The sequence below is a fragment of the Balaenoptera physalus genome (genome assembly GCF_965194825.1).
Source record: "Balaenoptera physalus genome assembly, chromosome: 13".
Taxonomy (NCBI): domain Eukaryota; kingdom Metazoa; phylum Chordata; class Mammalia; order Artiodactyla; family Balaenopteridae; genus Balaenoptera; species Balaenoptera physalus.
In genome coordinates, this window is record NC_138892.1 from 41,043,939 (window position 1) to 41,058,854 (window position 14,916).

Sequence of the window (14,916 nt, forward strand, 5' to 3'; positions counted from 1 at the left end):
ATTAAGATACAGAAATCAATAGTCTTCATATAAACATGTAATAAATAGTTAAAGGACATAAAGATAGAGAAAAACCCATTTAAAATCTTATTTTAAAAGACAGAATACTGGGGGCTTCCCTGGTGGCGCAGTGGTTGAGAATCTGCCTGCTAATGCAGCAGACACGTGTTCGAGCCCTGGTCTGGGAAGATCCCACATGCCACGGAGCAGCTGGGCCCGTGAGCCACAACTACTGAGCCTGCGCGTCTGGAGCCTGTGCCCCGTAACAGGAGGGGCCGCGATAGTGAAAGGCCCGCGCACCGCAATGAAGAGCGGTCCCTGCACCGCGATGAAGAGTGGCCCCTGCTTGCCGCAACTAGAGAAAGCCCTCGCACGAACCGAAGACCCAACACAGCCATAAATAAATAAATAAATAAATAAATAAAGTAGCTATAAAATTAAAAAAAAAAAAAAACTGACAAAATCTTTAAAAAAAATGGATAGAGCTGAACAGAGAAATAGAGTAATTCACAATTATTTAAAAAAAAAAAAAAAAGACAGAATACTTGGGAATAGATTTAACATAAAATGTATAAGATCTCTATGAGGAAAATTGTGAAACAATCCAAAGGTCACAAAAATAGACTTGAAATAGACATTTCCTCTTCTTGGATAGAGTACCTTGACATAAAGATGTCAGTTCTCCCTCAGTTAATATATAAAATTAATACAATTCCAATAAAAATGCAAAAATGCTTTTTTGCAGTTAGATAAATTTCTATTAAAGTTCATATGGAGAAACAAACATGCAAGAATCACATGAAAAAATGGCTAAAGAAAAATTATGAGCCCTATGGAGTTATTAAAGTCCATAATTGGATGCAAATGCACATGGTGGACTTCCCTGTTGGCACAGTGGTTAAGAATCCGCCTGCCAATGCAGGGGACACGGGTTCAATCCCTGGTCCGGGAAGATCCCACATGCCACGGAGCAACTAAGCCCATGCACCACAACTACTGAGCCTGCACTCTAGAGCCCATGATCCACAACTACTAAGCCCACGTGCCTAGAGCCCGTGCTCGCAACGAGAAGCCACCGCAACGAGAAGCCTACACACCACAACGAAGAGTAGCCCCCACTCGCCACAACTAGAGAAAGCCTGTGTACAGAAATGAAGACCCAATGCAGCCTAAATAAATAAATAAATAAATTTATAAAAAATGCACATGGCAACTTAATATATGACAAAGACAGCATTCCAAATCCCTGGGTAAAGATGGATGTGTTTAAATAAATGGTGGTGGAAATAAATAAATAAATAAATAAATGGTGGTGGGTCAACTAAGGAGCCATTTGGGGAAAAAAAAAAAAAAAAGATAAAATTGGACCCATATCTCACACCTTAAATAAGAATAAACTCCAAATGGATTAGGAACCTAAATGAAAAAAATTAAACCACAAATAATAAGAGAAAACACAGATGAATTCCTCTTTAACTTCATCATAGAGAAAGGCTTTCTAACTATGACTCAAAATTCAGAGGCAATAAGAAAAAGACAGGTAAGTTTGACAACATTTTTTTTTTAATTTGCATGGAAAAAACCACCATAAACAAAGTCTAAAGGAAACTAACCAACTAGGAAAAATTATTTACAACCTACACCACAGACAGGCGGCTAATATCCTTAGCATATTTTTTAAAAACCCTTAAAATTAAGGGGAAAAAACCAAAAACTCAATAAAAATGTCAAAAAATATGGAGACTTCCCTGGTGGTGCACTGGTTAAGAATCTGCCTGCCAATGCATGGGACATAGGTTTGAGCCCTGGTCCGGGAAGATCCCACATGCTGCGGAGCAACTAAGCCTGTGCTCCACAACTACTGAGCCTGCATTCTAGAGCCCGCAAGCCACAACTACTGAGCCCGTGTGCCACAACTACTGAAGCCCGTGCACCTAGAGCCCAGGCTCTGAAATAAGAGAAGCCACCACAATAAGAAGCCTGCGCACTGCAACAAAGAGCAGCACCTGCTGGCCGCAACTAAAGAAAGCCCGTGTGCAGCAACAAAGACTCAACACAGCCTAAAATAAATAAATAAATAAAATTTTTTTTTGAATGTCAAAAAAAATGAACAGACATTTCTCAAAAAAAAAAAAAAAGATATAAAAAATTCTCCTCAAATAGGGAGGAAAATATTCAAGCTCACTCATAATGAGAGAATTGCAAGATGTCATTTTTGATCTATTAGAGACTGGAAAAAAATTTAAAATACAATAGAACATTCTGTTGGTGAGACTATAGGGAAAAAGACACTCTCATACATTACTGATAGAAATGCAAATATATATAGCCCTTCTACAAGGAAATTAACAATGCCTAACAAAAGTATATATGCACATATCTTTCAGACCAACAATCCCACTTTTAGGAATCTACCCTCAAAATACACTTCCAATAATACAGAAATACATATGCATAAGGTCATTCATTGCAGCATTGTTTGTAATTACTTAATATTGAAACAACCTAAATGTTCATACATAGGAAAGTGGTTGAGTAAACTCTAGCACATCTATACAACAGAGTCTTATGCAGCTATAATAAAAGAATTAGGAATACACTTATGAACTGATATAGAATGATTTCAAAATTATACCGTTAAGTGAAAAAAAAAAAGCACAAAAGAGTAGGCAAACTTCACTTAAGAAAGAAAAGGAATATAAGAAAATACACACATTATCTGTTCATCTATGTGAAATAAATACTGGAAGGATAAACCAGAAATTAAAAACAACGTATTACCTATAAGGACTGGTGAAAATTCTTGTAAGAAGTGGGAAATGGGAACAAGGTAGCAGGAACAGGAGGGAGTGATGCTTCTCTGAGTAGATATATTTTTTGCATAGCTGTAACCCAGAGACCCATAGTAATGTTTCACATACTCAAAAAAGGAAAAAAACAAACAAAAAACAACAATAAAGCCAACCAAAATGGGTAAGAACCCAAAACAGGATACAAATACTACAAAAGGACTCTAAATGTATTACAAATGAATAGTAACCACACTCATTTGTGATAGGGAAGAGAAAAATTAACCCAGGTAACTTTGGAAAACAATGTCTAAACCGGATATAGCATGACCAAAAACTGTACATAAGCATTGTTATCTAGCTGATAAAAATCTTTCTCACAGCGATATAAGTTAGGAGTTCAGAAACTATCTATGGGTATACTAGATTTAAACAAATAGGTAACCATATGGGAGATAATAAGAGCCAGGTTTCTCACTGTTGGAACAAAGGAAGAAATCTAAAAATGAACACTTGTTATTAAATTGGAATTCAATATCTCAGAGAAAATTCATGGTTTTAATATATATATACAAGGAGATGGATACCTATATATAGATATTTGAGTATGCCTGAATTAGTATACATATATATGTATATGTGTGTGTATATATATATATATGACATCCCAGTAGCAATGCACACACATAGTGCCCAGATCTTGGTTTCTAAACACTATCTTCCAATAAAAAGAACCAGGGATCCTTAGGGAAATAGTTGATTCCAGGACTGGGGCAGTGAAATATAAGATAAAACTAAAAATTATGTAATATCAGATAGTATGAAAGTATTCAAAACAAAATACTTCTCAAAAACAGGCACCAATCTGAAGCAATTCATAATGGCCAAAACTAGAATAATTTGAGCCCCCACCCTCAAAAAAACAAAACAAAACAAAAAAGTATTAAGTTATAACCCATAAAAAATAAATTTCCATGAGTCCATAGTGATACAAATATACAATCAATTAAATAAATGCATAAGGAAGAAGAGATAGCTCTTTAATACAAAAGTCCAATTAAAAATATAAAGGGAAATATAAAATCACCACTGGCAAACACCACAGTAATAACTGTTGCAGACAAGATCAACAGATAGAAGCTAAAATTACTGATTAAACATTTGAAGAGAAAGTGGATTTGCGCAGTATCAAATTAGCACCCAAAGATATTCATCATTACAAAGGAAAAAATATTAACTTTACAGTGGAGGAATCTGGCAGAAGCCACCTTAAGCAAGTGATCGAGGTCAACATCCCCAGTAAAGAAACTTATCAATATCATGAACCCCATGATATGATGCACTGAGAAGGACATAATATCATTTCTGTGATATTCTTATCAAAACGCATAACCTCAATTCAATCATGAGAAAACTTCAGACATCCATAAATTGAAGAAGATTTGACAGTCATTGATCAATAACCTTCAGTAGTATCAAGATCATGAAGGACAAGAAACGACTGTTATGAAGGTTAAGGAAAAACTGAGGAACTATTACAAACTGCAGGAGACTAAGGAGAAATAAAATTTTAAAGCAAAATGGGATCCTGGATGGAATTCTGGAACAGATAGAAAACATTAGTGGAAAAACAGGTCAAATTCAAATGAGGTCTTTAGTTCAGTTAATAACCTTACACTAATGTTCATGTCCTGGTATTAGTAGTTGCAATGTGGTTAAGAGTATGGAAACTGCAAATTTTCTGTAAGTCTAAAATTACTTAAAAATAAAAGGTTTAAAACAAAAATGACTGGACTCTTGATTTATCCCAAGAGCAATGTCCAAAATAAATCTAATTGTTTCTTTTTGCAACCCAAAGTATTGGAACTATCCTATGATTTATCCTTTAAGAGTCCTGGTTGTTCAACTTTCCCTGTGAGTGTATACACCGCTGCCTATAGCTACCCAATAAATACTTTGTTGTTGTTGTTCAAGACACCAAAATCAACTTCTGTTTGCTGGTAGTCAAAGAAACATAACTGACATTGGAGAGTTATGTTTATAGGACAGACTTTTAAATTCCCTTCAAGGTTTAGTGTTTCCATGCACAAGTGGAAAATTAATTAAAAGAAAAAATTAAAGCAGGTTCTTACGTGAGCTTTCTTTTTTTCTTTCATTTAATATAAAATGCTCACAAACTGCTGTCTTAAGAACAAAAACAAGCTTTGAAATTTAGGAAAATTCTTAATTATAAATACAAGGATGTCAATAAAAGAAGTGGTAATAGAAAACAAAGTTGACTTTTTATAATAACTTTTACTGCTCTCAATTTTAATATGCCATGACTTGACTTCTGTCTGACTATGCCTGGGAGCTTCTTCTGCACTTTGCTATATAAACCCAGGAGTGAGGTCAGAGTGGAAGGTATTTACTTTTCTCATTGTGAGTCTTCAAAGCCCAACTTTCTGTCTTATTTTTCTCTTCACTCCTGTCTCTGCATCTCTTGGCATATACTGTGGCCCCTCAAACCTTTCTGTCTCCACCAGAATTCAAGAGCATTAATTAAAAAAAAAAAAAAGTTAAAATACCTTCTACCTCTATGAGTTTCCAATAAAAATTCTCTGATTCTGATATCGGTCTGTATCAGAATGTAAATATATTTAGTGACAGGACTAGATTCAGAACAAGGCAAACTTGTGAGGAAACTGAAATTTATCCACACTTCTTACCCTCATCTTCATTTTTTATTCACTCAAACATTTATTTATTCATTTGAAAATTATATACCTATAGACAAATGAGAATACACCCACTAGGATTTCATACTTTGGCAGGAAGACAAACAAGCAAACACAGTATTATATAAGGGCTATTATATTTGTACGAATATTCTTTGATTTAAAGAATAAAAATCTGAATAAATTATGGGCTTTTAATTTAAAAGTGTGCATTTTAGTTTAATAACAGTAACAACAGCAAAAAAGAAATGATGGTCTAGACCCAGCAACCATTAATTTAAACTCTTTATTAATCCAGTTGTAATTTAAATGTTCTCTTCCAGAGCACTATTATTTTTATCTTTCTTATGCTAATCATAGCAATCTGCATTGTCTAAAAGTTATCTTCAGATAACTGCTTTCTCCCGTACTTTTGTGGTATTTTGAAGGTGAGTGCTATGCTGTATATATCTTCCTGTTTCTAGCACCTGGAGATATGCTATCTACACTGAGAATTTTTGATTATGCACAAATATTTCTAGATCAAGCAACAAATCTTATTTGATGAAATCATTTTGGTTTGGTGAATCTAGTCAAGCAAAGGTATTGAATGGTTCCTATGTTTAATTTCCTGTTTTCTCTGATAACACATCTTTCTGTGGTGATAGGCAGAGGAACAAGGATATTTATTTATTTATTTGTTTCTACTGAACATAATTCACATTGCTCTCAACATGCAGTCTAGAACCGCCTAGAAGTCTAGAATAACTCCTAAAATTCTTTCCTTGGGTTGTAACAGTTCCTCAAAACCTATAATTTTCTAAGTACTGGTTTTGCATTCCTGTGCACTTAGCCAAATTCAAGTTTTATCTATTAAACATGGTCAAAAGTGATTAGCTTTTGGAGTAACAAATTGGTACCTATGTAAAGTGTTATAAAGAAGCCTACCATGGTGCTAAGGTATGTGGTGGTTAGGGTGGAAAAGTCACAAAAGGGGGAAATTTGAACTGTTTTGGGAACTCAAGAAAGGCTACTGGAAAAGTTAGACTTAAGCTGAGATGTGAATAGTGAAAATGAATTAACAAGACAGGAAGACGTGAGAAGTGTTCTGAACACAGGAATTAGCACTTGCGAAGGCCTAGGGTGAAAAAGAAGTTGGGGGTAAGAAGAACTTAAGGCCAATGTGATTGAAACCGATCAAGACCCTGTGGGACCCTCCTAGGTACAAAGCCTTTCCTGTCCCCCGCTTCTTATTTGCAGGATAAAAGCTTCAGCCTCCTAGACCTTCCTGAACACTAAAGAGCAAATTCAAACAGTAGCTAATCACCTAATCACGGAAGGGAGGGAATGAATAAACAAAGGAGGAACAATCAAGAAACAATAGTGTAGCCTTGGGCCCCGGCCCCAGTTCCTCCTCAAGGGATATACATAACAATATCTTTGAATTCTTCTACAGGAACTAAGACCTCCACCCAGGTGGAGGATGGTAACGTCAGGCTGAGAACAAGATTCCTAGAGCACCGCACCTTACCACCACCCAATCAGAAGAAAGTCACACACCCTGCAGCCCTCACCCGAAATTTTGCCTATAAAATCTTCTCCCAGAAAACCATCAAGGAGTACAGGGTTTTTGAGCATGAGCCACCCATTTTTCTTGCTTGGTCCTGCAACAAAACTTTCTCTGCTCTAAACTCTGACAGTTTGTTTTATTTGGCCTTACTGTGCATTGGGCACATGAAGTTGTGTTCTGTAACATAGGCAACATGTTTAAGGGCACATAAGAGTTCATCTGATTGAATGCAAAGTTCAAGGTGGGGGCAATTAGTGTAGGATGATTTTTGATTAATTATGAGTTATGAGTTGCCTTACTGAAAGTTTATGCTGGATAATTGTGAAGCCTTAGAAGACTTTTAAGAAAGGGAGTGACAAGGTCTTATGTCCATTCTAAAAAAAATAAAATCACAGAGTGAAATTTAGATAATGTATTAGAGTGGGGCTAGGGAGAGGAGTGGTTGTTTCTAAAATGACCTTGTCTACAAGAAGATAACTCTCAGTGCTACTGTGCCTTCTTAAGGAGAGATAAAAGGTCAATAACATTATGAAAGATGGGAATTTATTGTTTGTATATTAAATACAAACAAAAATTATTAGGAAAAATGTGATGTGATTATAGGTTTCTAAGTCTGTGTTGCACTGAAATAAAAAGTCATTTTGAAGTAATAAATAAATATAATTGTAACAATGACTTGGGCTCACATGGGAGCTGAGGAACTAATTATTTTCACCTCCTAAAGTGCCTACTGCTGTTTAACAAGTTTGCAAGATAAATGCTTTATTATATTTACATAAATCCCCTTGCAGTACCTTCTTTGTCACTGCACTTACAAAATGAATTGATTTTCTAACACTTTCTAACTTTTTCAATTAGCATATACTTACATTTACATTTTATTAAATCTGGTTTTCTTCAGGTAAAGTATCTTATCAACTTAGCCCCAAAAAGTGTGGATTCCAGAATGAATCAAAATTTGAAAATTTAATTTCCTCCCTTATGGATAGAGTCCACCTCTTCTCACCTTCCACATGAGGGTCACTGCTTTTATTAAATCAAAACTGATAACTCTGCCCTCATTAGGTTTAGCTGCCTTCTAAGAACTGAAATATTAAATGGCAGGTTGGTACAAAAGCTCAGTATATCATGAAGAAGACTGCTGGAGAAAGTTTTTTAAAAAGATTAAACTCTCCAGGTACGAATTTTTCTTAAAGGGAATGCTTCCTCTTCTTCAGAACATAGATCTTAGTAAGTTAATTTGTAATACTATGTTTCAATCAAGAATCAAAATTCCACCCTTTATAATGCTCATTAAATATATCAGAATAACAAGTATCAGCATACACTTCTGTTCTTATTACCTTCTTTAAGCACCTCCTAGAAGAGGATGAAGTGGCATTTGAGAGATGGGAGGAAGCAGAAGAAGGATATAATGAAAACTTTAAGTACATTAAAGAAGAGATTAGATCTACGGTGATCTATTACACAAATAGCTCTTAGGCACCCCTAAATATTAGCCTGGACAAGAGAATAGCTGCCTCTTTCTCATTCTTTCTCCTTGGGTACAGAGTGACTCAGATTTGATTTATTGGGCTACTGTTTTTAGCCACTTCTGAGCCTTATGGGTGAGAACTGACACTACCCACCTGAGGTCTAACTCCTCAGCTTAACTAAATTTTAGACAGTTTTCTTCCTAACTATAGGCTCCTGATATCCCTTTTCTTAGAGCATTTACTTAATCCTTTCTCTGACCGTTTAAGATATAAATCTTCTACAATCTTCTACTTATTCCTTTCTCTGACCCTTTTAGATATAAAAGGAACCTAGAAAAATAGTACAGATGAACCGGTTTGCAGGGAAGAAATTGAGACACAGATGCAGAGAACAAACGTATGGACACCAAGGGGGGGAAAGTGGCGGGGGGTGGGAGGTGGTGGTGTGCTGAATTGGGAGATTGGGATTGACACATATACACTAACATGTATAAAATGGATAACTAATAAGAACCTGCTGTATAAAAAAATTTAAAAAAATAATTTTTTTTCTCAGGGACCTATGCAGAGCCATCCCTTTGAAATGTAATCATCAAGAAAGATGGAGCCTCACATGAAAAGATTCTCAACATCACTAATTATTAGAGAAATGCAGATCAAAACTTCAACGAGGTACCGCCTCACACAGTGAGAATGGCCATCATTAAAAAGTCTGCAAATAACAAATGCTGGACAGGGTGTGGAGAAAAGGAAACCCTCTTACACTGTTGGTGGGAATGTAAACTGGTGCAGTCACTATGGAAAACAGTATGGAGGTTCCTCAGAAAACTAAAACTAGAGTTGCCATAGGATCCAGCAATCCCACTCCTGGGCATATATCGAGGCAAAACTATAATTCAAAAAGATACATGCACCCCTATGTTCATAGCAGCACTATGCACAAGAGCTAAGACATGGAAACAACCTAAATGTCCATCAACAGATGGACGAATAAAGAAGATGTGGTACATATATATACACAATGGAATACTACTCAGCCATAAAAAAGAATGAGATAATGTCATTTGCAGCAATATGGATCGACCTAGAGATGATCATACTATGTGAAGTAAGCCAGAAAGAGAAAGACAAATACCATATAATATCACTTATATGTGGAATCTAAAACGTCACACAAATGAACTTATCTATGAAACACAGTCTCACAGACATAGAGAACAGACTTGTGGTTGCCAAGAGGGAGGGGGAGGGGGAGGGGGAGAGGGATGGATTGGGAGTTTGGGATTAGCAGATGCAAACTACTATATATAGAATGAGTAAACAACAAGGTCCTACTGTATAGCACAGGGAACTAGATTCAATATCCTGTGATAAACCATAATGGAAAAGTATATGAAAAAGAATGTATACATACGTATAACTGAATCACTTTGCTGTACAGCAGAAATTAGCGCAACACTGCAAGTCAACTATACTTCAATAAAATAAATTTTGTAAAAAAAGAAGAAAGATGAAGCCTCAATCTCCCAGTCTCTGTGAGAGGATAGGAGCCTAACTTCGTGATAAGCACCAATTAGCAACCTCAGGTGGCTTAATCACATTGACCGACTCCACCAAAAGTCCTCCAGTACTTTCCCTCTAGCTCAGCTCAGTGCTTAAAACTCTCTCACCTTTTGTTTCAGTGAAATTTAGTTCATTCTCTATCCCTTCTTACAACAGTCTTGATTCTTACTGTAATAGTCTTAAAGTCATCTTTTCCTCTACCATCAGGTACGAGTTTATTTGAAGAGGCCACACACAGATGTCCCCCACTGATGGAGACACTCAGAGCCCTGCTTGAGCATAGCTTTAATGAATAAGCCCAAAGAGTAACAGGAATACAAGACCAGAGGTTTTGAGTATGTGTGTGTTGACTGGGTGAGTGAGGGAACATGTTTCCCTTGATTTCACCTTTTCATCTGCAGGTGCTCCAGTGGATAACTCCCCTGTCCCATCCCCTCCCCTCCAGGGGAAGAGGAGTGAATTGTTTATCTGGTAACCTTGGGAATAAAAGATCTTCTTGACTACGGGATAGAGCAGCCTGAGAGAGTAAGCACTATAAAAGTATTTGTTAAATTAATCAACTAAAAAATAAATAAATAGGTTTCAAACTCAGGCAAGGAGCAGGTAAACCATTTTTGGCATCTTCAGGCACCAAGAGTTTGTCAAGTTGGTGCTTAAAAATTGAAGATATTAAAATTATAAATTCTGTTTAAAATATTTCAGGGGATTTAATTAACAAAGTTGCTCAAGGAATTCATTGTTTAAGAGAGTTTAAACCATTAGACTTGAGCTAATCAAATTTAATTAAAGGATAAGTAAAAGAGGAGAGGTGACTGTGCTTTCTCAAATGGAATTTATTAGATTTATACGTGACAAGATAAAATTTGTGAAAAATAGCTTAAAGGCCAAAGGAAAACATGATTTTTGAATGTGGAACTCTAATAAATTGACTGTCAATTTAACTACAAAACGTAAGAATATATTCATTGCCAAAAGGCATTCTAAGAACTCACATTAACTATTAAAATACTTTACTGATATATTCAGTCTTTCAGATATTGTTTTGAAAATCATGACCACAGATGTGAATGCCACTAAAAGGTCAACAAAAAGACTCCGAACATTAACTATGGGGAAATTATCTGTACAAACTCCTTTGGATAGTTTATTAAAAAGGAATCAACAATCAAAAGATATGGCTCTTTACGTGGTACCACGGTAGAGTGATGCGGTGCCTGCAGAAGCCCGTGACATAAATGGTGCTGTGGATGTCAACCTCCCACCACCCTCTGTCTCTCTGTTAAGTAACTTAATCCTGGTGTGGACAAATAAAGTTGTTATTTGTACAGAAAAAAAAAAAGAAAAGATATGGCCCTTTAAAATAAATCTTCTGTAATCTAAAATATCAATAAAAATACCATTCGGTGATTTTAATTGATGTTCACTTTAGCAAGCATATTGTTAAAAACAAGCAAATAGGCACAAAATGGAGTTGCTTATGCTAAGCCCAGTGTCGCCAAACTGAGATGAGTTAATTAGTTTCTTCTCTTCCAGAAATGGAATCTTAAACCAGTCAATTAGGAATCACCTGATAAGCATTAGTTAGGTAAGCTGCTGGACAGACCCCTGCCATCCCTTAAAGGAACATGACCTTGCAATAACCAACATGATTTTTAGTGTAGTATAACTTTCTTGTTCCTGCTCCCTTCTGCCCACAATTCTTTCATTTCGTATGGCTCCTCAGAGCTCCTTTCTATCTGCTAGATTGCATGCTGCCCGATTCACGAATCACCGAACAAAGCCAACACGATCCTCAAATGTTCTCAGTTGAATTCTGTTTTTTTACCAATATAAAATTTCAATAGATCCTTCATGTCCAGTGACCCAGCTCTACACATGGGTAGAATTTTATTTTTTTAACGTTGTTGAACCAAACTAAAACACAGTTGCTTACGTCTGAGACAAAATGGAGTTGGCCATTTAAAGCAATGCGGGCGCATTAAAGAAAATGAAAGTTAACTTTACCTAACAGAAGTTGCAGGAATTTACAGCGCTTCTCAGAAATCAGCAGAGGATGCCAGCCGGTCCCCAAACGCCAAGTCTGTTTACGCCATCTCTGGACTGCCTTGCTCCCCTGACTCAGCTACCCGGTTCCAAATGAGGAAGGAGACCACCAGCCAACCAATCAGCTGAAAAAGCCAAGTAACTTCCACGTGTATCCCATAAAAACTCCCTAGGCTGTGAGCAACTCAGAACTCATTGCTCCTGTAGCCTTGAATTTCTCAGCTTGCAGGTTGAAACCCTTGTAATAAACTTATCTTTCTGCTTTTTTTTTCACTCAGTGTGCAGAGTTTGGCTGTTGACAATATTTTAAGAAATGAGACATCTTTGTACTAGAAACAAGCATAATTGATTCAGGTGTGCCTATTTAGAGCATTTCCACCTAACTTTGCTATGTTAAATCATTATGGAGGTAGAAGGCATTATGCTAAGTACCTTAACCTAATCCACTGTTTCTATTCTAGTTATGAGTGTTGAGACACACATACAAAATATTATTTAAAAAACTGAAATGAGAGAGCTAATACTATATAACACGTAGTAAGATTTCATTTCACTTCATTTCTTACTGGGGTCCCCAAAGAATCAGGTGCATTTGTTCTAACTCTTCTAGAATTGCTAGGAACTTGAATGTGACCCAAATGTGTTTTACATAACTAAGTGTCTGTTATCACCTATGTGACTTACCCAGTCCTACAATTGTTCCTATGGGAAATAGGATGCATTTCAAGAAGATCTGATTTATTCTAAGTTTCAGGAAATAATTTTGTGAGAAAATGGGAACTCCTGCCTTTCAGACCTCTGCAGGCCCTGTTCCCCCTTTGAATAAACATGTCACAAAGATAACATTACCATCTAAATGGATGCCACCAATGGGAAGTCAGTAGCACTTAAAAAAGCTAATTGCAACACCTTTAAGAGGAAAAACCTGGAGAGACTTCTCAAAAGGCTAAGGAAAAACCTGGAGAGACTTCTCAAAAGGCTAAGTGAAAAATAGATATGGGTTTAAATTAAAGGGAAATAAACTAAGCAAGGATGAAGAATGCAGGAACCTGGGAAGGTGACAAGGCAGAGTGGAAGATGACAGAAGCCTTTTGCAAATGGATTTGAGGGAGGAGAGGAGGAAAAGAGGAATCAAGAGCAGTGAAACTGAGATTGGCAGTGACTAAAGGCAGTTTGGTTGCCCCCATAAATAGCAGGGCTCTAGAGGCATTTCTCAAGGCCACTCCACGACGCAGGAAAAGAGGACACTGGAGAAAACAGCATGCCCCAAGGCCAACCTGTTTTACCCAGCAAGGGTTGACCTAGCTCTGTGAGCTCTTGGAAAGAATTGCACGGGCATAGCTGAGGGAGAAATTCAGCCCTTTTTATTTTTCATCCGGTTCAAATAAAAATCAGGGCACAATCAACATAACAAAAGGTATGCCGATAACTTAATATAAGGCTACTGCATTCATCAAAGCCTTTCTCTCTTTAGAAGCCTGTTCTCTGCAAGTAGTTAGGTGTCTCACAGAGCTAATGAAATGCACCATCAAAGAAGCGCTTGTACTCACGGGCATTTGCAAAAGCGTAGGCAGGGCCACCTACTGGATATGCTGTGAAGTGCAAGGAGAGGTTCCCCATTTAAAAATACCTCCCTCATGGGCTTGTTACTGTGCAGAAAATAGGTACCCCCAGCCCGGTCATTCAGGCTTAGGTATTCTTTTCTGTGAAGGCTCGGGTAAAATGTAAGTCTGCTAACTGAAAGGAAAACTAGACTTCTTTTCCAGGCATGATTCTCATCTCTAATGGTTAATAGCGTTGTAGATGGCAACTTGTGGGTATCTCCCCAGGTTTTCTTCTTTGTAAAGTACCTCAATTAATATGAGTTGGCCTGAGAGAAATATTTAACTAGTGTGAACCTGCCATCCTAATCATAGCTCACTGGACAAGTGGGGATACATGATTCAAGCTGGACCAATCAGGATCTTTTGCTCAAGAATTTATACTCGGATACACAGAAATTAGGAATTGCAAATTGAGATGAATGGAATATCTCTAGGATTTTTGTTTTCCAAATCTGAGTCATAGAGGTACACTTTTTAAGGAGAAAGATATCATGGAATCTCAGTATGATCATAATAATGTTTTACAATGGGACAACCATGGTTAAGTATAACACTATATTTGCATGTATAGCCACTATCCATTTATAAGGTCAAAGATAATTACAAATACAAACAAAAGTATATAATCAATAATAGTCAAATTAAGAGGATAAATTTCATATGTAGAGAATGCTGTTTTGCTTAAAGTGAATCACTGACTTCTCAGTGTGTTATGCTGATAAACCGATTTTCCCATGACTGAACTTTCAGTCAGCATGTTTGACACCATAGGTTGATATCACAGACATCTTAAGTGCCCATTGTTTATGCAGAGACTTAAACTCTGTTCTTTTATCAATGGCCCTCAACATTTAGAGTAGCACTGCCTGGTTGGAACTCCATTATAAACACCCAAATTCAAGGTCTTAAATCACGAACAGAAATCAGTTAGCAATATTTGGCTTTAAGACAGTGGTCCAAATGATCTGGAATGCATTTTTTAAAAAAATAATCATCATGCCAAACATCTCAAATATTTAAATCCAAATAAAGATCACAAAATGTATCCATGTTTTCCTAAGTCTTTGCAGGTTCCCATTTGAGCCTCATTGCTCTAGAGAAACACTAATTGAACTTTCTGTGATAATGAAAATGTTCCATATCTGCATTATCCAATACAATAGTCCCATGTGGCTA

General features: G+C 36.6%; 2 long non-coding RNA genes across 2 annotated transcripts in view; one reads left to right on the forward strand and one right to left on the reverse strand.

The window, feature by feature from the left end:
- Positions 1–13,176, reverse strand: part of LOC309640452 — a 180,942-nt gene extending 167,766 nt beyond the window's left edge. The window contains exons 1-2 of the long non-coding RNA XR_014252235.1: positions 13,095–13,176; positions 12,098–13,061 (exon numbers count right to left, since the gene is read on the reverse strand). This is a non-coding gene — a long non-coding RNA (uncharacterized lncRNA). The remainder of the gene's footprint in view (positions 1–12,097; positions 13,062–13,094) is intronic.
- LOC309640440 overlaps positions 1–14,916 on the forward strand; it is a 676,795-nt gene that overhangs the window by 587,517 nt on the left and 74,362 nt on the right. The gene's annotated exons all lie outside the window — the stretch shown is intronic.